Source organism: Bos taurus, chromosome X (assembly GCF_002263795.3).
Source record: "Bos taurus isolate L1 Dominette 01449 registration number 42190680 breed Hereford chromosome X, ARS-UCD2.0, whole genome shotgun sequence".
NCBI lineage: Eukaryota > Metazoa > Chordata > Mammalia > Artiodactyla > Bovidae > Bos > Bos taurus.
The window spans coordinates 33883764-33896171 of NC_037357.1; positions in this window are offsets into that span (position 1 = coordinate 33883764).

The following is a 12408-nucleotide window of genomic DNA, read 5'->3' on the forward strand; positions in this document are numbered from 1 at the left end:
GCCCCGGCTCTGCCCCCAGCCATGCACAGGGCGCTCCAGGAGCACTGCAGGACTAGGGTCACAGGACAAGAAAGGGGGTTGGGGAGGGAAGAGGTCTCTTCACTGACTTTTCCCACACATCCTAGACAAGTTGTAAAATCATGAGGAAGGGTAAAATACGAAACAAAATTCAGCCCTAACCCTTCCAACCAGTATGAACCATTGTAAACATCGTGTGTGTGTGTGTGTGTGTGTGTGTGTAAATTTATTAGGATGTTTACAAAATCAGATCATGCTTATTATCCAGCTTGGATCTTGCTATCTTAATATTTTTTGAGAATTTCCTAATATTATTCAACATTCTTCAAAAATTTGAATTAAAACAGCTCCATTATATGAATGTGCCAAATTAATGTAGCTGTTCCCATATTGTTTGTGTTGTTTTCAATTTCTCACATTATAATACTACTGAGTTGAATGTCCTTAAACTAATAGATGTCCTTAATACTAATAGATGGTATGTGGTGATCATTAAATTCTAGGCATTTTGTTAAAAGCAACATTAGAGCTATCCTATAGGAGTGCACAGAACACAGGCACCAGCCAGGGGTAGAGTAGGTGCTTGCATCAAGCCCTTTCCCCACTCCGCAAGCAAAGTATCCTGCAGCAGGCCTGCCTACCCCTGGAGCAAGAGGCACTTTTTTCTTCCCACAAAACCACGTACGTTAGCCAAGCCCTGGACATCTACCTCAAAAAGACAAAGTTCATTCCCAGAGTGTGGGTCACACAGGTTACCAGCCCCAAGGGCATGGTCTCATGAATACTCATAACGGAGTCTGTGAGAAAGGCACTATTACCGCGTTTTTCAGATAAGGGAATGAGGCATGCTAATCTGATGACCTCTTTAGAACTAATGTCTAGAAATAGAACTGTTCCGTATACGTGGCCAAGTGTCCTACAGAAACATGGGCATTTATACTCCCATCAGTGGCATGGGAGACAGATATTTTTCTTCCCTCCTTGCACTGTGAAATCCCAAAGATATGTTTACCAGACTTAATGGGTAAAAAATATGTCATTGCTTTATTCTATTTCTTATCAAGCAAAGTTGGACTTTTTTAATGTTTACTATCCCCATTTACATTACTTCTTGTGGGCATATCCTAGTCAAAACTTTTACCCACTTTCCTCCTGTGAGAATTAGTACTTTTCTTGTTGACTAGTAATAATGTTTTAGGCTAAGGGGATTAGCCCTTGGTCCTAATGTTTGTTGCAAAAGTTTACTGCCAAATATATCTTTCAGGTAAGATTCGTTCCTGGAAATCTTATATATTTTATATTATATTTGTGAATAGGAGCTTTGTTTATGTGTTCAAATGAATTATTGCCAGCTTACCAGGAAGCTTTGGTCTTTTGCATATTTAGTCTGTGCCCCATCACTTTACTGAATCTTTTCACTGGTGCTAATAATTTTCCAATTTTCCAAACTATTCAGAGTTTTCTACATTAAAATTTGAAAGCAAATAGAAATAAATTTGACAAGAGATATACAAGGACATTAAAGAATGCCTAGACAAATTTAAAAATATACTTTGTCCATGTTTTGGAAATCTCAGCCACACAAAGATGACCATTCTCTTCCAAATTAATCTGAAGATTCAATGCATTTCTATTAAAAATTTCAACACATTTTTCTCATGGTACTTAACAAGCTGATTCAAAACTTGAGATGAGAGAATAAATGGTCAAGAAAAACCAAGGCATTTCTTGCTGGATAAGGTGTAGAAAAGGGGGAACCCTCTTACACTGTTGGTGGGAATGTAGATTGGCACAGCTGCTATGGAGAACAACATGGAGGCTCTTTGTTGTTGTTTAGTCACTCAGTCATGTCCAGCTCTTGGCAACCCCATAGACTGTAGCCCACCAGGCTTCTCTGTCCATGGGATTTCCCAGGCAAGAATACTGGAGTGGGTTGCCATTTCCTCCTCGAAGGGATCTTCCCCACCTAGGAATCGAACCTGCGTCTCTGTGTCTCCAACATTGCAGGCAAATTCTTTACCATTGAGCTTATGGGGAAGCCTCCAAGGAGTTAAAAAACTAAAAATAGAACTACCGTATGATCCAGCAATCCCACTCCTGGGCATATATTTGGAGAAAACTGTAATTTGAAAAGATACAGTACCCCACTGTTCATTGCAGCACTGTTTACAGTAGCCAGTACAGTAGTCAAGCTATGGAAGCAACCTAAATTTCATCAATATATATATGGATAAAGCATATATGTGTGTGTGTGTGTTTATGGCTGAGTAATATTCCATTGTATATTACTCAGCCATAAAAAGGATGAAATAATGAATGCCTTTTTCAGCAACATGGATAGACCTAGAGATTATTGTATGTGAAGTAAGTCAAATAGAGAAAGACAAATATCACAGGATATCATTTATATGTGGAATCTAAAAACATGATACAAATAAACTTATTTAAAAAATAGAAATAGACTCACAGACATAGAAAACAAGCATGTGGTTACCAAAGGGGAAAGGAGGAGAGGGGTAAATTAGAAGTTTAGGATTAACAGATATACACTACTATACATAAAATAGATAATCAATAAGGACCTACTCTACATTCCCCATGATTCTGTGGTAAAGAATCCACCTGCCAAGGAGATGCTGGTTCAATCCCAGGATCAGGAAGATCTCCTGGAGAAGGAAATGGCAACCCACTCCAGTGTTCTTGCCTGGGATATCTCATGGACAGAGAAGCCTGGCGGGCTACAGTCTACAGGCTCGAAGAAGAGTCAGATATGACTTAGTGACTAAACAACAACAACAGGGACCTACTCTATAGCACAGGGAACTATACTTAATATCTTGTAATAACCTATAATGGAAGAGAATCTAAAAAATAGTATGTATGTGTATATATATAAACAATCACTTTGCTGTACATCTGAAACTAACACAACATTGTATATCAACTATATATCAATGAAAATTGAAAAAAAATCCAAGCATTTCTGAAGAAGGGAACTAGGTGAGGGACATGATCTTACCAGATAGCAGAGCTGTCTTAATAGATCACTAGAATGCAGAAAGTGAACTATTTGTGAAATGGTCACAAAACAATTGATTCTGTATACTAAAATAATGAAATTGGATCCCTATCATTCACCATACACAAAAATAAATTCTATGTGAATTAAAGATTTAAATATGGGTCTCCAGGTGCAGACAACATGGATTAAATGCAGTCTATCTACCCTATTCCTCCCACTAAGTACAACGGAAATTATGGGTAAATATCAGCAGACTGAGAGGTGAGGAGCACAGAGAAGCCTGGCCTGGAATCTTAGGATTCAAGGGATGACCGAGCAGTGAGTTTTCTGGATGTTTGTTTGTTTCTCCTCAGAAGAGGCCACCACCCCGAAATGAAGACAAAAGCGGTTGTAAGAAAAGCCTATTCCTTCTGATCAGGACTGGGAAGAGAGTAGATCTGCAGGACAGAGCCCTTCTGATAAACCCTGTTCTACTTCACCAAAAACATAATGAATAAAAAGGTGATAAACTGGATTTCTAAATTTTAAATGTTTGCTCTGTTAAAGACACTATTAAGAGAATAAAAAGACCAACTATAGACTAGGAGAAAATACTTTCAAATCACAAATCTGACAAAGGACTTATCTCCAGAAAATATAAAGAACTCTCTGAACTCAACAGTTGAAGAAAAGAAAAAAGCAACGAACAATTTGGATGGGCAAAGAGATTTAAACTGACATGTCACTGCAGAGGAAATACAGCTGGCAAGTAAGCACATGAAAAGCTGTTCAACATCATTAGTCATTCAGAAAACACAAATCAAAAACACAATTAAACATCAGTCCACACTCACCTGGTGGCTAAAATAAAAACCATAAATTAAAAATTAATAAAATTTTGTGATAACACTAAATGCTGGTAAGAATATGGAGAAAGTGTATCAGTCACTCTTTGCTATGCTAGTGGGAATGTAAAATGGTGCAGCCACTTCGGAAAACATTTTGGCAGTTCTTTGTAAAGTTAAATGTACATTTACCACATGACCAGTCATCCCACCCTTGTATATTCATCCCAGAAAAATGAAGCTTCATGTTTACATATAAACCTGCACATGAATGTTCATATTAGCTTTTTTGGTAATAGTCAAAAGTTTACAACAATGTAAACGTCACTCAGTAGGTGAATGGAAAAAGAAGATGTGGTAAGTCCATACAATGGAACACTTCTCGGCAATAAAAAGAGACAAACTATTGATACACATAACAACTGTGATGGTGGTTAAGCACATCTATATACGGGTCAAATTTCATAGAACTATACACCAAAATGAAAAGGCCTGCACATATAGAATATGGTCTGTAGTTCAGTTAATAGTATCATACCAGTGTCAGTTGCCAAGTTTTAATAATTTCCTATGGCTAGATAACTATTACCATTTGAGGAAGCTGAGTAAAGAGTACAGGAACTCTTCATACTATTTTTTTCAATTTTTATGAGTCTAAGTTTGCCTCAAAACACAAGCTTTAAAAAACACTAAAATGAAAGACAAAGCTATAGATGTTTTAGAAGGTAATGCAAGATGAGATCTTTATAACCTTGCAATAGGGAAACATTTCTTAAACAAGATACAAAAAAGTACAAAGCATAAGGGCAAAGGCTAATAATTTAAAATATGCTACTATTAAAAACTTCTGTTCATCAAAATAACCCCATATGCTGTCGCCTGAGACAGCATATGGTATGGTGCCTTTTAAATATAGCTAATAAAAAAGTAAAACTAAACAGTATATTATTTAGACATACATAAATATGCAATAAAAATTTTAATGCAATTAAATGAGAAACACAAATTTTTATATAATGATTAACAATAAGCAGTATAGCAAAATGGTTAAGGAGAAGACTGGGTTCAAACTCTGACTTAGTCAAATGCTGCCATAACCTTGGCAAGAAACTTAACCTCTCTTTGCTTCAGTGATCTTGTGTGTAGAAACATGGCTAATTCAAAGGGTTATAGTAAGGTTGAAATGAGTTAATACATATGAAAGTGTGTAAAATAATGCCTGGCAGGTGTGTGCATGCTAAGTCACTTTAGTTGTGTCCGACTCATTGTGACCCACTGAATTGCCGTCTGCCAGGCTCCTCTATCCGTGGGATTCTCCAGGCAAGAATACTAGAATGGGTTTCCATGCCCTTTGAGAACCATGCGAGTGTTAGCCATTATCACTACTTTGAGCAAATGAATGGCAGAGGGATGAAATGAAAAGGTGATAAGGCCATAGAAGAACTTACATTATTTATTAATGTTGTAATTTTTGAGTTGGCAGCAAGTTCACAAATATTCATTGTATTATTAAAAAATAAAACACATGATCTGCCAGCATATACCAGTGAGGATAGTATAAAGTTGAGTGAAAAGAGACGCCACACATTGAGAAAATATACATGCAATACTTGCAATACATACATGGCCAAATGATTAATGTCTGGGATATATAGAGAGGTGGAAGGCAAACTAACAAGAAAAAGACAAATAACCCAACAACAGTAACAACAACACATGTGCAAATGGCATTACTAGGCATTTTTCACAGATGAGGAAACCAAATAGCTCATCCACATATGAAAAGATGCTCAAGCTCAATACATGCAAATTTCAAGTGCAGCAAAACACGCACCCTACTAGCTGCCTGCCAGTGTGTATTAGTCTCTCAGTCGTGTCCGACTCTTTGCAACCCCATAGACTGTAGCCTAGCCTGCCAGGCTCCTCGGTCCATGGGATTCTCTAGACAAAAATACTGGAGTGGGTTGCCATTTCCTTCTCCAGGGGATTTTTCTGACCTAGAGACTCAACCCAGGTCTCCCGCATTGCAGACAGATTCTTTACTATCTGCGCCACCAGGAAAGTCTACTAGTTGCTTAGGGCTACCATAACAAAATACCACAGGTTGAGTGGCTTCTACAACAGAAAGCTCCTCTTTCATAGTTCTGGAGGCTGGAAGTTTAGTATCAAGGTTCTAGCAAGTTCAGTTTCTTCTGAGGCTTCTCCTTGGCTTCAGGTGTCTACCTTCTCCCTGCATTCTCACATGGCTGCTCTTCAGTCTGTCTGTTGTCTGTGTCCTAATCTCCTTCTCTTATAAAGACAATAGTCATATTGGATTAGGGCCCACCGTGCTGCTGCTGCTGCTGTTGCTAAGTCCAATCAGTCGTGTCCGACTCTGTGCAACCCCATAGACGGCAGCCCACCAGGCTCCCCTGTCCCTGGGATTCTCCTGGCAAGAACACTGGAGTGGGTTGCCATTTCCTTCTCCAATTCATGAAAAGTGAAAAGTGAAAGGGAAGTCGCTCAGTCGTGTCCGACCCTCACCGACCCCATGGACTGCAGCCTACCAGGCCCCTCTGTCCATGGAATTTTCCAGGCAAGAGTACTGGAGTAGGGTGCCATCGCCTTTTCCGAGGGCGCACCATAGTGACCTTATTTTGTCACATCCATCTCCTTAAGATTCTATCTCCAAATACAGTCACATTCTGAAGTGCCAGAGAAAGGGTCCCCAACATCCAGGATCTAATGCCTGATGACTTGAGGTGGACCTGATGTAATAATAACAGAAATAAAGTGCACAATAAATGTAATGCACTTGAATCATTCCAAAACCATCTCCACATCCCCGGTCCATGGAAAAATTGTCTTCCACTAAATCAGTCCCTGGGACCAAAAAGGTTGGGAAACACTGTGAGGTTAAGACTTTAATACATGAACTTGAGGATGACACAGTTCAGCCCATAACATACACCCACTGATGGCCACATCTGTCTCCAAGGAGAACCTGTGCACATATGTGCACCTGGAGACATATAGATGTATAGGAATATTCATAAGCACATTTCAGTTATTGCAAATGTCTACCACTAGTAGAAAGCATTAATAAATTATAGTAGATGCATACATTGGATTATATATAGCAGAGAAAATGTATGATGCAGTTACATGCAGCAACATAATCTCAGAAGTATCCCTTCTGGCAAACAACAACAACAACAACAAAAAAGAAATCACAATAATGTATGCAGCACAGTACAAAATTCAAAAGCAAATGAAAGTAAACAATATGTTGGTTAGATATAAATACAGTGTTAAATTTAAAGAAAATTAAGGGAATAAACAATAGCCACAAAATAAAATAGTAGTTAGCCTTCAGAAGGAAGGGAAAAGGATACATATTTTAAAAATAAAAATAAATTAATTTAAAAAAAAGAAGCTGGACTTTTTGAGACATTAGTCTGTCATCTATTTGGTCTGCTGGCTTTCTGAATAAAGTCATATTTCTTGCCTCAAAAAATTAAAATAAAATAAAAATAAACTGAGTGGTAATTATGTGGGTGTTTGTTGAGTCATTATTTTTTAAAATCTTGTACATACTTTTAAAATATTTTCTATTTACTCATTGTTTTATTTTTAAAATATGTTCAAGAATTATGCAGTTGAAGAATTTTATGGAAAAGAAGAGCTAGAATTGAGCCCATGATGACACTTCTTTGCAAACAAACCAATAATGAAAGGATTCTACATACCCTCTCAACCAATATTCCTTGCTAGGCACCCTCTAAAATGCTCTCTAAACATCCTCACCTCCTTTTATTTGTGTCCTTATGTAATCTTCCCTCCATGAGTGTGGCCCAGGCCTAGAGACCCATTTCTTTTTCTTTAAATTGTTATATAATTGTTTTACAATGTTGTGTCAGGTTTTTCCTATACAACAAAGTAGTAAATCACTTATTATGTATACATATATCCCCTTCCTCTTGAAATTCCTACCCCTCTAGCTCATCACAGAGCACCTAGCTGAGCTCCCTGTGCTATCAGCAGCTTTCCACTAGTTATCTATTTTACACATAGTAGGTGTGTGTGTATATATATATATAGTAGGGCTTCCCTGGTATCTCATCTGGTAAAGAATCCACCTGCAATGCAGGAGACCTGGGTTCAGTCCCTGGGTTGGGAAGATCCCCTAGAGAAGGGAACAGTTACCCACTCCAGTATTCTGGCCTGGAAAATTCCATGGACTATAATAGTCTGTGGGGTCACAAAAAGTTGACTGAGAGACTTACGCTTTCACTTCATTTTCACTGTAGATATGTCAGTGCTAATTTCTCTATCTGTTCCACCCTGTCCTTCCCCAACTGTGTCCACAACTCTGTTCTCTATGTATGCGTCTCTATTCTGGCCTTGAAAGTGGGTTCCTCTGTATCATTTTTTTTGGATTTTACACATGCTTTCTTAAAAAAACAAAACAAAACAAAACAAAAAAACAAAAAAAAAAAAAAACAAGACTGAACATAGAACTACCAATGACACAGCAATCTTACTACTGGGTATGTACCCTGAGAAATGTGCTCAGCTGCTCAGTTGTGTCTGACTCTTGAGACCACATGGATTATAGCTTGCCAGGCTCCTCTGTCCATGGGATTTCCCAGGCAAAAATACTGGATTGGCTTGCCATTTCCTTGTCCAGGGGATCTTCCTGACCCAGGGATCAATCCTGCATCTCCTATGTCTCCTGCATTGGTCACTTTACCACTGTGCCACCTGGGAAGCCCATAATTCAAAAAGATAATCCACCCCAATGTTCATAGCAGTGCTATTTAAGATAGTCAGGACATGGAAACAACCTAAATGTCCAGTGACAGAGGAATGGATAAAGAAGATGTGGTATATATATAATGGAATATTACTCAGCCACTAAAAGGAATGAGGGCTTCCCTGGTGGCTCAGTGGTAAAGAAACTGCCTGCCAGTTCAGGAGGTGCAAATTTAATCCTTGGGTTGGGAAGATCCCCTGGAGAAGGAAATGGCAACCCACTTCTGTATTCTTGCCTGGGAAATCCCATGGACAGAGGAGCCTGGTGGGCTAGTCCATGGTGGGGTCAGAGGAGCCTGGTGGGGTCGCAAAAGCGTTGGCCACCACTTAATGACTGAACAATAGCAACAACAAGAATAATGAAATAGGATCATCTCTAGAGACTGTCTTAGAGAGTAAAGTAAGTCAGAAGGAGACCCATTTCTAATAAATAGAATACAACAAGAGTGATGGGATGCCACTTCCAAGAGTAAGTTACAAAAATCTGGTGGCTTCTGCCTTGCTGGTCCTCTCCTGATCTCTTACTTCTTTGCTTTGCTGATAGAAGTAAGCTGCCGTATTGTGAATTGCCTTAACGGGAATTGAGAGTGGCCTCTGGTCAATGGCCAGCCAGTAAGGAGCTGAGGCCTTCAGTCCATGGCCTAGAAGGAATGAAATTTTTCAATCATGTAAGTGAACTGGATGCAAATCCTCCCCAAGTCAAGCCTTAAGGTAACTGTAGCTCCAGACAACATGCTGATTGCAGCCAGGGAGAGACTGTGAGCCAGATAGTGCAGCTCAGCTACGTCCAGATTCTAGACCTCCACAAACTGTGAGATAGTAAATGTTGGCTACTTCTTTCATCTTCAAGAATCTTTACTGCCACCATTTCTTTCAAACCAGAACTTCAGGGAGATTCTATAAGCCAAACAGATCTCCTTTTCTTTAATTTAGCTTTTATATTATAGTTGATTTACAGTATTGTGTTAGTTTCAAGTATACAGCAGAGTGATTCAGTTTCACATACATATGTATATATATATATATATATATATATATATATATATATATATATATTTATATATACATTATATATACATGTATCTGTGTGTCCATTATTTTTCAGATCTTTTTCCTATATAGGTTTTTACAGAATATTGAGTAGAGTTCCCTGTACTATACGGTAGCTCCCTGTTGGTTATCTATTTTATGTAGTGGTATATATATATCTTGGAGAAGGCAATGGCACCCCACTCCAGTACTCTTGCCCGGAAAATCCCATGGATGGAGGAGCCTGGTGGGCTGTAGTCCATGGGGTCGCTAGGTGTCGGACACGACTAGGTGACTTCACTTTCACTTTTCACTTTCATGCATTGGAGAAGGAAATGGCAACCCACTCCAGTGTTCTTGCCTGGAGAATCCCAGGGATAGGGAAGCCTGGTGGGCTGCCGTCTATGGGGTCGCACAGAGTCGGACACAACTGAAGTGACTTAGCATAGCATAGCATATATATATCTGTTAATCCCAAACTCCTAATTTATCTCTCACCCCACCTTTCTCCTTTGGTAATCACAAGTCTGTGAGTCTGTTTTCATTTTGTAAATAAGTTCATTAGTATTTTTTTTTTTTTAGATTTCACATATAAGTGATATGTACAATATTTGCCTTTCTGTGTCCAATTTACTTCAGTTAGTATGCATGATAATCTCTAGATCCATCCACATTGTTGCAGATGGCATTATTTCATTCTTCTTAATAGCTGAGTAATATTCCATTGTATATATGTACCACAACTTCCTTATCCATTCCTCTGTCAATGACATTTAGGTTGCTTCCATGTCTTGGTTATTGTAAATAGTGTTGCAGTGCATTGGGGTGCATGTATCTTTTCAAATTATGGTTTTCTCCAAATATATGCCCAGGAGTAGGATTGCTGGATCATATGATAGTTCTATTTTTTACAAACAGCTCTCAAACAAACATTCTGTGAAGTGAAATAAGGAGACAAAATGTTTGTTGCTTTAGACCACTGAGTTTGGGGGTAATTTTTATGGTACGATAAATGCAAATATAAGCTCTAAGACTTATCTAAAAAAGTCAGACATTCCTACAAAGTTGTATATATATATATGTACTGATTATATTCATAATGATGGAAAAACAAAAGTAACCTAAAAGTTCAACAAAAACAGAATAGTCAAATAAATTTTGATAGTTTATATAATGTAATATCAGGCAAATATGAAAAATGATGATATTAACAGGATAATAAGGCACAATACATAACACACCATGCCCATAAATTTTACTTCTTAGCTGAAATAGACATATTTCTTGAAAGACAAATTACCAACATTCACTCAAAAGAGAAATAACCAGAAGTCCTACATTTATTAAAATTAATTGAATGGAATTCTGACTTGAAAATCTTCCCACAAATTAAAGCCACATGAATTCATTTTCAACTTTTATCTAAAGTTTAAGGAATATGTAATACCAATTCTACAGAAATTCTTCCAGAAAATAGAAAATGAGGGGATACTTCTTAAATTATTTAATAATGCCAGCCAGCACTACCCTGACACCAAATCCAGACAAAACAGTATAAAAAAAAAAAACTTTAAACTAAAATCCAATATTCTTCATGAATACAGTGTGAAAAATATTCAACAAAATATTAGCAATTGATCAAGCAATATTTAAAGAAACCAAGTGAGGCTTATTCTGGCAATGCAAAGTTGTCTCACATTCAAAAATAAATCAATGTTATCCATCAAATTAAAAGTCTAAAGAAGCAAAACCACATTGTCACACATTGGTTCATAATAAAACTCTCAACAAGCTAAGACTAAAAAGGAACTTTCTGTTCTTGAAAAAGGCATTTACAAAACCAACAATAACAGAAAAAAGGTTCCTAACCTCATGGTGGTTGTTGTTGTTTAGTCACTTAGTCGTGTCCAATTCTTTTGTGACCCCATGGACTGCAGCCTGTCAAGCTCCTCTGTCCAGACAAGAATACTGGAGTGGGCTCTCATTTCCTTCTCCAGGGGATCTTCCTGATCCAGGGATCGAATTCGAGTCTCCTGACTTAGCAAGTGATTCTTTACCACTGAGCCCCCAGAGAAGCCCACCATAACATCATAATTAATTATAAAAGACTAAATGCTGCCCCCTAAGATTGGGAGCACAATAAGGATGTTTAGTCTAATTACTCCCATTCAGCATCATATTTGAGTCTTAGTCAATGCAATAAGGCAAAGAAATGTATAGAAGCCTTCAGATGGGGATGGAAAAAATAAAGCTGCCTATATTCACAGGCAACATTATTGTCTATGTAGAAAATCCCAAGGAATCTACAATAAAAGCTTCTAGAAGAGGATATAAAGCCAATATACAAAAAGTCAATTGTATTTGTATAAAATATAAGACAAAAACAATAAGAAATAACAAAGGTATTAGTTTTAAAAAGTACAAAATTGGATTACTCACACCAACAAATATTAAGACTTAATATAAAGCAATGGTAATCAAGATAATGTAGCGTTGGTGAAAGGACTGGCACAAATAATTTGAATGTAACAGAGTTCAGAAGTAACTAGATACAGTCAACTGATTTTTACAAGGTTCAAAGGCAATTCAATGGACAAAGTAGTCTTCTTAACAAATAGTGCTGGAACAATTGGCTGTCCACATGCAGAGTTATGAACTTGAACCCATATCTTACACTACTTAACAAAAATTAACTCAAAATTCTTGTAGTCTCAAATGTAA